The sequence below is a fragment of the Orbicella franksi genome, chromosome 2 (assembly GCF_964199315.1).
Source record: "Orbicella franksi chromosome 2, jaOrbFran1.1, whole genome shotgun sequence".
NCBI classification, from domain to species: Eukaryota; Metazoa; Cnidaria; class Anthozoa; order Scleractinia; family Merulinidae; genus Orbicella; species Orbicella franksi.
Window position 1 is genome coordinate 34,034,384 of NC_138146.1, and position 10,740 is coordinate 34,045,123.

At 38.1% G+C, this 10,740-nt stretch overlaps 1 protein-coding gene and 1 non-coding gene across 2 annotated transcripts in view; one reads left to right on the top strand and one right to left on the bottom strand.

The window, feature by feature from the left end:
• Positions 1–9,361: 9,361 nt before the first annotated feature.
• Positions 9,362–10,740, bottom strand: part of LOC145479456 (uncharacterized) — a 6,643-nt gene continuing 5,264 nt past the window's right edge. Inside the window, exon 3 of the mRNA XM_081457824.1 lies at positions 9,362–10,740. This exon is cut by the window's right edge and continues 615 nt beyond it. The gene's annotated coding sequence lies outside the window, so the exon portion shown is untranslated.
• Positions 9,494–9,565, top strand: Trnaq-uug (transfer RNA glutamine (anticodon UUG)). The gene has a single exon. It is a non-coding gene; the product is annotated as a tRNA-Gln (tRNA).

The window sequence follows — 10,740 nt, forward strand, 5'->3', positions numbered from 1 at the left end:
ATTGATACTGACTTAGTTCAGGAGAAATCGAATGCGAGGCAGCATTAGTCTCTCTTGTTTCGTCCAGAACCGTTGAGCATTGTGCGCGGGCATTGGAAATGAGATTAAGGCATATTGTTTTTCAACCAGTTAGCAACCGCTACTGTGAACTTGCGCATGCTCGTATCCAGGCACCGCCACATACATGCCGACCTCACCCGGGCCTCAAAAAGGTTCAGCTGCTCCCACATGTTGTCATCATAAAAGAATAACGTATCAGTCATCTTATCGGATCGTCTACGCACATTATTATACAATGAACTCACTATTTCTCAGTTCGCGCTCTGTGTTGCTTGCCGTCACTGAAGAAGTAAAAACATGACTTCCATTTTTTTTTCGTTCAATGTATAATACAACAATTATTAGATTTGGTTTTCATGATATCCAGAATAATCAAGGTCTCGGTAAGATCTTGATTATGCTGGATATCACAAAAACCTCATCTCTCTATCAGCTTTGATATTCTTCACCAGTGTGCAATCCAGGAGCAATCTGACAGGAACGGTCATCACTTTGCGTTAAAGCAGCCTCGTGACAATGAAAAAAATATATTGGTCTATCCTTTCGCTGTGACTCAGATAACTTGTTTCTCATCCGATCAAAAACCCGAAGGACTGTCGCAGAAGTTTCAAAAGTTCTTAGCGCAGATCCTTAAGGTGATTCATCACATTTGCATTGCGCATCCTTACTGCGCATAATTTATAGCGTCATTAGTAGGGGCTGACACATTATGCCGGCATAATTTCGAGCATAATACTATATGTGGAGCATCGAGCATAATGCCGGCATAATAGTGCATTTTGCCGGCATAATAGTGCTGTTTTGGCGGCATAATAGTGCCATTTTGCAACATAACAGTTATTTCCTTTTTTAGAGCTACTATTGTCCATTTATTAAGTTAAAACTACAAAATTTCAAGCTATTTTAACGTTCTACATGGTTTCCATTACTATTATCGCACTTCACGGGGGTCCCGGAAAAAATTTTTACGGCACAATTATGACTCACCGGGGTCCGGGAAAAAATTTTTTACGGCATAATTATAACTCACCGGGGTCCGGGAAAAAAATTTTGCGGCATAATTACGATTACAATAGTTACAGTCGAGCATAATTTGGAGCATAATAGTCCGTTTTGGGGGCAGTGCCAAAAAGCATAATGCTCGATTTTAGGAGCATAATGTGCCAACCCCTAGTCATTAGCGCGCGCTTGCGCACGCGCATATTGAAAACATGACGAATTTGCCTTGATATTGAGCTCTGTCAGTTGAAAAATGGCTCTAGCCAGGGGCGGGGGAGAACACTGTGCGACGCCTGGCACTTTTTGTGTATCAGAATCATCCAACAAAAAATGACGTCACATCCGGTAAAAAAGAGCTCTGAGCGGCAAAATCAAATTTGAATATGGCATAATCGTTCTCTCAGTAAGTAAAATGGCAATATTTTGCAATCGGCCGGATATTTTTAACGTTTTATTTGGCCACGATAAACAAAATTTTGTCTTCTTCCTCGTCATATCAGTTTGTTTGAAGGACAGAGTAATTATTTATTCAAAAACACGCTGTTTTGAAGGCGTGTTTTTTACGAAATGTCGCCATTTCTTCCTCGCTGAATTCCACAGGAGTCATCGTTTGTGTGGAAATAATGTATTCTAGGTAAGTTGCACTCAATTCAAATATCCTATTCTCTTAGGTGGGCATCACACTAAGAAAAATGCACAATGACAGGTTTCTAGACATGGGGGAACCTTATTAACAGAAGCACATTTTTTAAAATTTACAGTTGCCAACACTCGAGAGTACTTGAGTGCTGTTAATCGTATCACTGCAAGAATAGACCCACACACATAACGCGCTTTGCAGAACTTTCTTGCCGATCGACACTAACACAAACTCATGTGTTTGCTCATGACTCAAACTGATGCCATAAAATATGTTACGATTGGTTAACAACCGTAAACAAGATATGTTTTCCCTAAGCAATCCCTTAATTGATAAACGCTTCGTTACAGGCAGGCCGTGAACCCCTTAAAAAAAGCAAGAGGATTAGTTTTAACGGCGATTAAGTAATTTGGGCATGTCGTGGTTTTTTCTCATTTATAATCAAATTTATTTTTCCGTTTCAACAGTTTAAACGTCACCAACGCTAAGTTCCAATACCCCCCCCCCCCACCACTGAGGTCAAGCATGCACCTGTTAGTTCTTCAAACCCTATCATTTGCCCTGTTTGCAGACCAAGTACCTTATTTATTAATCCCTGTCATATTGGCAACCCATTTTGAAAGGATACTAAAAAATTGTGCATTATATTTCAGTGTGCTTTCTCTATGTAATCTTACATCAAGATATTTCAATCCTTAAGGGAATGAGAGAACACTAACAATACTGACAATTTTCAGTAATTCATCACTCTTTCAATATGCCATCTAAACAAATTGTTCATAAACAGTAGTGAAATTTCATGCCCCTACATCTAGCCATAAAAGGAAGTCTGGGAACAGGTAATAGCAACACAGGCTGGTAAATTTTACAAGCTAATGAACTCATGTCTAACAATGATGAGTGATGATGAAGCATGGTGCAGTGAAACTGAAGAATCAGACTGTGAGTGACATTGATAGAGTCAGTGTCGTGAGAGTGATGCTAGTGTCTGCGAACTTGGACCAGATCAGCAAAGAAAAGGTTTCATACTAGAAATTGACAAAGAGCAACAAGTTTGCGCTAAAAAAGTGAAGCTGGCTCAGACCAGTCTTGAAGCCAGCTTCATCACTACTTACAGTACTTGTCAAGAGTTCCTGACTAGTGTATGTGGGAAGGCTCTCTGTAATGACCTATATGGGGAGGCTCAGCTCAAGATGAGTACCTTTTTCAGGCTTCAGGTATAAAATGATAGGGATTTCACAAGTTGAGGTGTATGAAAGGGTAGAAAAATCTGTTTTCTAGGGATTCCATTCTTCTGGTTCTAAAATGTTGTTGAAAAGCTCTCATTTACTCTCTCAGCCAGAATGAAGAGATCCTATAATATTGTTTATTAACCTCTTTCCAAGGGAATAGAAAAGGGATGCAGTATTCTTAAAAAGGTTTGTTAAAGGGATACATTTACCCTTTTGCAATGTAAGGTCGACAAAAGAGGTGCCATTTCTATCAAAACGGTACAAACGTATACAAAAGGGTAAGGGGTAATGGACCTTGAGATAAGGCCTTTCAATTTAAAATTTTGTAGAATACCCCCCCCCCCCCCACCAGCTTGTATAACAAAGATGTTCAAATTGTTGTATTGTGAAAAAAGGCAATTATTAAAAAACAAAACAGTGCCAAGAGATTAAGTGATTGTCAATGCAAGTTTCCATTTGTATTTTGAATTAAAATGGGTATAACATTATCCTCAAGTATACTTTGCAGCTTCACAGAGAGCCCAGACTGATAATGAAAACATATGTTTTAACACTTAAAATTCTATTTGTGCTCCTTCCCTTGTACCTTGTGATCTTTTTAGGGAAATTCTGAAAAGGTCCCCACCCCCCCCCCCCCAAAATTCAAATTTTATATACAAATCACTTTTTTATCTTGAAAATGGTCTCAGAGACAACAAACCACTTTTATGGCTAGCTAAACTACTTATTAGGAAAATAAAAATGTTCAAGGAAAAAATGAACAGGAAGAAACAACAACAAATTAACTATTTTTTTTTTCAGAAGAGCTACTACTTTTATATTTTTTTAACTTACTTGTAGGTTAACATAATTATTTTGTTTTCACAATTTACCACAAAAGAAAACACCACAGAAATGAGAATTATAGTTGTGGCATCTGAGCTACATTTTTAAATGGAAACATTTCCCATAAAAAATTTCCAAAATATATTCTTACCAGTACAACAACATACCAAATATATTTTGCAGAGAAGTTTACTTAATTAATAAAATTGATGTAGTGAAATTTTCTATTGAATTTTTGTACACCTGATCTTACAGAGTGCAACCTTTGGTTTAACTGGTTCACTTAACTGTTATGGAATAATTAAATTAATCACATCAGAGTGGCTTTGCATCTTTATTATAATTCTCATTATCAGTAGAGAAATCACACTTGTACCCTGGTCCACTGACACTCTTACATGTATGTTAAACATGGGAAAGCAGGTTGCATCATCTAAATCATAGCATTGTATGCCTGTGTGGGGTGCATATGCCAGGAAGTAACCACCTAATAAAAGACAAATATAAATTATGTCATTCTTTCAATGACTCACTGTAAGTGGGTATTTGCTCATTTACCACCTTAATAAACAAGATATATTAAAGTATAATTTTTACTTCCGCTTTAAACTTTTCAAACCTACAGTTTATTTTCACTTTCAGAGAGGTTCTAAAATTCACAAGCACCCACCCCCTCAGTCCTGATTCCTACTCTCCCATAGCCAGGATCCCATTTCAACCCTCCAACATTTCCATAATCACATTAAATCAGTAATTTTTTTTCCAATTTTGGTCTGACTTAGATTCATCTCCACCCAGCCACGAAAGCAATGGTGGCAGATTTCCGTATATTTGTTGGTCTAGTTTACTATTGCTCTTAGATTCCCACCTCCCTTTTGACAGAATTAAATTCGATTAAAAAATAAACTACAGTAGTTTAATCAAATTAATGCAGAGGCAAACATGTATTGAACCAGAAAATTACTATAACTTTGGTACGAACGATACCAAAGTATAACTTACATAATTAATATCACATCTTCTCTGTTGTAATTTAAGACAGTGCAGCTACTAATAGATTAACCACAAAAACCTAAAAACATGACTTTAGACTTTAGAGAATATTGCCAGTTTTGCTTTTGCTACCAACCACTCTGCTTTTAAAAAAAATACATGGAATATAATGACAAAGCAATAACAAAACCAACCAACCAACCTCTGGCAATTCAATAAACACACCAAATTCCCCTGCAAAATTCTCTTCAACACCTTACAGTACATGTAAATGTCAGCAGCATAAATTCAACTCAATGATTTGGCATGCTACTATCATATCAAATAGAATTGCACTATAGATTACAAAAAGCACTGTTTACCTTTGCAAATATCTGCATTAGTTCTGGACATATTTAAGTTTAAAATGTGTAAAATATATGCAAATGAGAGGACTGATGATGTCATACACCAGACCCAATATTACATCAAGTGCAGACCATATCATACAGCAGAGATCATTGAAACTTGGTAGCCAGTTATAGTTCTACAGGCAACACATTAATATGGCTATGAAAAATATGTTTCCAATTGGCAACTCAATCTTTTCCAGTCCCCTCTAACCCAATTTCAATAATGCAGTGATTTTCAGCTTGAAAAACATTAATCAAGGCCATGACTTCGACCTTACTATTTAATAGGCTTGCTGAATCATGCAGATGAATCACCATTGGCAAATATCAAAATGGAACTCCAAAGGTGGCCAGAAAAGCCTAGAATATCAGGGAAGGTCTGAAATGCAGTCTGTTGCCATGGTAACAAAACTGTCAAGCTCATATTATGTAGCACATCTGCAAATTGCATCGTAATAGCACTGTCCCCACTGGAGCCATGGTTCAGTAGTTTACTTGGACAATAAATTTCATAACTTTCCTGGGGGACTGGATGATTTAAGCAAAGGTGAAATTATAGCCTGAAAAAAAATTAGGTGTGAACTGGATTCCAACCCATGACTTCTGTGATACCGGTGCGATAACTTAATTAAAGTTCTATGCTACAACATGCCAAACTGCTAATTTATCATGAAGTGACACAGCTAAAGGAAAGTTGTCAAGATATCAACTTTTTTGTGAATTCTAAAAGATCAATACAAGTCTTCTAAATTTAAGATTATTATACCTAACAAAAGACATACAGTAGGACACTGCACTGTGTGCTGTCTCTACACACTCTTCCAGGCAGGATAGTAATACATATACATATAAATGTATTTTTTTTTCTTGGAATATACTGTTACTGCATGGTCATACAAGAGGTACTAGTTGCTGCTGAGTAGTCTTAAAATAAGTGTGAACTACGTAAGTGTGACAAAATATAATGTATATTAAATCCGCACCAGTTCAGTACAATTTAATACTTAATTTTAATCAGCTACAAAAAAAAAATTATTGTTAGCACCTGATATTACATGTACTTTGTGAAGGCTTCTGGAGGGGTTATACTTTTATAAAGTACCTAGCAGCAAGTACTGTTTTGATTTAATAAAGCAAGACTATAGTAACTGCTAAGAAAATGAGTTTGGTACATCCCAGAAAAATTGGATGGGGGTCAGTGCCACCCTCTTCACAAAAGTTGAACCTTTAACCTATTTATGAACATAATCTGCGATTTTCCCTACCCCATTTATGACTGTTGTGACTGCTACAGTTGCCCTAAACATAAGTTTTGAAGGACTTTTGTTGATGGTCTTATCGATAATGATGAAAATTGAGGTAGCTTATCCTAAAAAACATAACAAATTAAAGACTAGAGGGCAAAAGCCTTACCCTAGAGTATTTATGACCAAAACGGCTGAATAATTAACCATACCCTTTGGGGCTGCACATAGCTATATATAGCACATAGAGAAGAGTTCCCCCCCCCCTCCTCCCACTGGAGCAGGAATCAAAATATTATTGCATCGATGACATAATAAAGATAAAATCTCAAAATAATCAAGAGTTACATGTATGCATGGGACTTCACTATCAAAATGATGCCTGTTGCTTACTGTACATGTAAATTGTTCAGTTCCAGAAAATATCCATACTCCCCCCACAGAAGGGATTGGAATTTCCTGGGGGGTGGGGGGGTTCTATAAGACCAAAAAATTTAAAGAAACGTATGAAGCTCAATAGGAATTTCCAGAGAAGTGGGGGGGGGGGGGGGGGGACTCAGAAAAATTCCCTTCCGTGGGGGAGGTATGGATGCTTTCTGGAACTACACATTGCATAAATTACTCCTACAATGTGCCAGAATTCTGTTAATCTGGTCACCAACAGGCCACAAAATCTGACTGTATAATTAATAAATAAGAAAATGACTGACTGAGCTTTTGTTTGAGCCAGAATAGAGTGGCCATAATAACGAGGTGGCTGTGTTAAAGGGGGTGGCTGTAAGGTGAGGTACATTCCACAGTAGTGATAAAGATGACACTCTCAAACACCAGTACCCATAAAGATTTTGGACAGTACATTTCGCATAATCAGTTGGAAGAGGAAGAGGGAAAATGGAAATAAAATAGAATGGCTCTTGTCTGCCAGAGACAACCCTTTCCCCGAGTTACCCTGGCGGACCTAACTTTTCACTTATTTCTTTGCAAAATTCAACCAACTGTTTACACGAGGATCACGAACCAGACTTGGGGGTGAGACAATTCAGGTGAGCGAGTTGACTTGCCTTGGCAGGTAAAGTAACCAACAACTTTTCTTTGAGTATACGTAAACACTTTGGCTCACCTAACTGGAACAACTCTCAGCATGGCGAGTGTCACATAATGTCTAGATTTAAGATTTAAAGCAGCAATTTGTATCAAAGAACAGAAAATTAACTCAGCAAAACCCACTGTGATCAAATGACTGAGGGAAACTTAAACAAAGAGGGATAGTTGCACATTTGATTATTTAATAAGAGTTACGAATAATCATGCAGGGTCAAAAAAAAAAAAAAAAATCATGCAGAGTCAACTTTTACTCGGCCTACAGGGGCTACATTTTCACATACAAACACTTGATAAAGTTGGCTCAGGGGGAGGGTTATCTCGGGTACCCGAGACCATATAAATGGGACCTGTGTTGCCTCAAAGAACACCCCCACGATTTTCAAAGGGGAAGGTCCTTAAACAGGACCTTAACTTAGGGCAGCTTCAATGGCAGATTCCCCCTGATGGCCTGGATTTGAATAATTGATTTAATTACTTTTAAAGAGGACTAGAACTTAAAAATCTTGCTCGAATTTCGATCCAGCGAGACATAAGCTTCCATGCCGTGAATCAAGTTTTTACTGGGCGTTTTAAAAGCACTCACCAGAGAAAGAGACTGATGACCCCAAAGTACCAATATATATGTACTGTATCTTAAAACAACAATCTTCAATGAGAGATGTGGGAATGTGGGATACTGACCCTCAGCATGCGATCCAGCTTGTCTCTTCTACCAATACACGTGAGCCAAGAGCAACAAAAGCTCTGGTGACAGCGACTTTCGGAGCTAAACGGCTTCTGTTAATTATGTTCCCGTAGTACACAGTGCAAACTATGGCCAGCAATACTTCATCCAGGTTGTTGGTAACATTATAGGCTATTGCACTTATTGTTATCACTAAATCACGAACAACAAGAACCAAAAGTCGGAACAACACCAGTTTTTCAAATGTGTAAAATTCGCCCGACGATGACCAAAGGCTCTCCGTTATTTTGCTTCAAAACAATGATAAACTTTTCTCTTTTCCCGAAATTTTTGCTTAAAAAGTCGAACTAATGTGTCTGCAACATCTTTCCATCCTCAATATAAAATGAAACGAAACTGATGGTTTACAAATAGAGGGAAATCGTGAGTAATGGAAACGCCATTTTCTCGCTTTGTGAAACGAGCCGCGAAGCGCAGTTTAAACCGGATGTGACGTCATTTTTTGTTGGATGATGCCTATACGAAAATTTCAGGAGTCTTCTGCCCCGCCCCTGGCTCTAGCTCACCAACGAGCATGGGCACCCCAATTTTTTTTCCAGTCGTTGTAATCAACTAATCATAAGCTTTGCGTGAGTAAAGACTGATCTAATTTCTATTGCTGAAAATTGAATAAATAAGAAAAATAGCAGATACATTGTGGGCTTTTCTATTTTGCAGTCGGTAACCACGTCAAGAAATTTGGTTCAAATTTTTAATCAAGGATTTAGCTTTCTGTCTGAATCAAACTTAACGTTTATTTGTGTCCGACACAATGTATTGACTGTAGTTTAATGCGTGTTCTTATGAGTCCGGGCTTACAAAGATGTTACAATTACTGGGAATGCGTTCTTATAATAAGCATTAAATAATGCCAAAATGGGGCATTTTCAATGCCTCACTGCTCCTTAATGAACATGGGCACCCCCCTTTTTTATTTCAAAATTGAAGTTATCATATGACAAATATTCAGTGGACAAAGTTTGAACAAAAATCTATTGTCACTTTTATTTCAGAGGAATTACCTTAATTAGATGTTTTTCAGATGCCAAATTTTCAAACACTTGACTTTGTCCAAAATATAACCGGATTCTGATGACATCAGAATATTTTCGAAATTAAAAGCTGTTATCTTACTGGTAAATCCCGACATGAAGTAGAGGTGATCTTTGATTTGTACGACGACACATCAACCAAAGCAAGTGAATATTTGAATCTACAAGCCTCTCGAAACTGATGGCTTCTACTTATAGGTTGGATTAGTGTGTCTCCAGCACACGTGTGGTCCCATGGTGTAATGGTTAGCACTCTGGACTTTGAATCCAGCGATCCGAGTTCAAATCTCGGTGGGACCTTATTTTTATATGTATGCTCTTTTTTCTTTTTGCAAACGTTTCTGCTGCTGTTGCACCGTACCAATTCAAATAGGTAAGAGCTGGGACCTGACAAGGTCGACGAGTAACGTTTCAAGTTTACGCTCAATTCAAGGTGGCACCTGTACGAGTAAGCAATCTAGATTGATTGAATTTAGCCCCCAAACAAGGCGTCAACTAACAGTGAGTTTAATGTCTGAAGGAAATCGCTGATTCTGGAAATAAAGTCAACCCCTCTACAACGGCCACGTGGGCCACTTCCTTCACAACGGTAACAGCCAGAAAAGTGCAATCGAACTGCCAAATGACTTCTTGACAACGCCCAGTAACTTAACAACTGGTGAACGGTGTCACGTTATGTTGTAAAAGGTTACCAAACTTGATCCATACGACCCGTGGTTCGTCTCTGTTTCTGTTTGGTTTGTTTTTTTATAGATACACTTTGATTGTTTTATATACTGACTTATTTACTACAAAGGTATTTTTATACAAAAAATGTCGCAACCTCCATCCAAAAAGGGGGCATATTACACCTTTTACCTCTCCATAACGGCCACCACTCTACAACAGCCATTTTCCATCTGTCCCAAGGAAGCCGTTGTGTGGAGGTTCGACTGTACCTGACATTGTCAGCTCAGCTGAGAGGTCTGAACATCACTTGCGCCTATAACTCTAGCCAATCCTCATGTTCTCTTACTCTTCCTGAAAGTCGTTTTGTGCGTTGCGTGTTATGCAATCCAATGAGGACTTTTCCAGTATAAAAAAAGCGCTTTTAGCAATGACAAATTTGTAGCTTTTAGGTTACGATTGACTATTTCGGAGAGCAAGTCAATGAGGGAAGTTATATGGTGTAATTGCCAGCACTCTGAACTCTGAATCCAGCGATCAGATTTCAAATGTGGCACATTGTTTCTTCATTTATTTTTTTGCGTGTGTTCTCAGGTTTAAAGAGCCGGAGGACTGAATAATTTAAAGCAGCCAGAGATTTCTATGTGGTGATAGTTGAAGAGGCCGAAGTTCACCTCTAAATTTTCTCCGATTCTTATTGGTGTAAACTGATCACGTGACGTGATAGTGTTCAACGGCGGCAGAGACACACTATCAGGTTAGTTCAGACGTCCCACTCTTTATTGAGGCAGACACTTTTAAACAGCAAA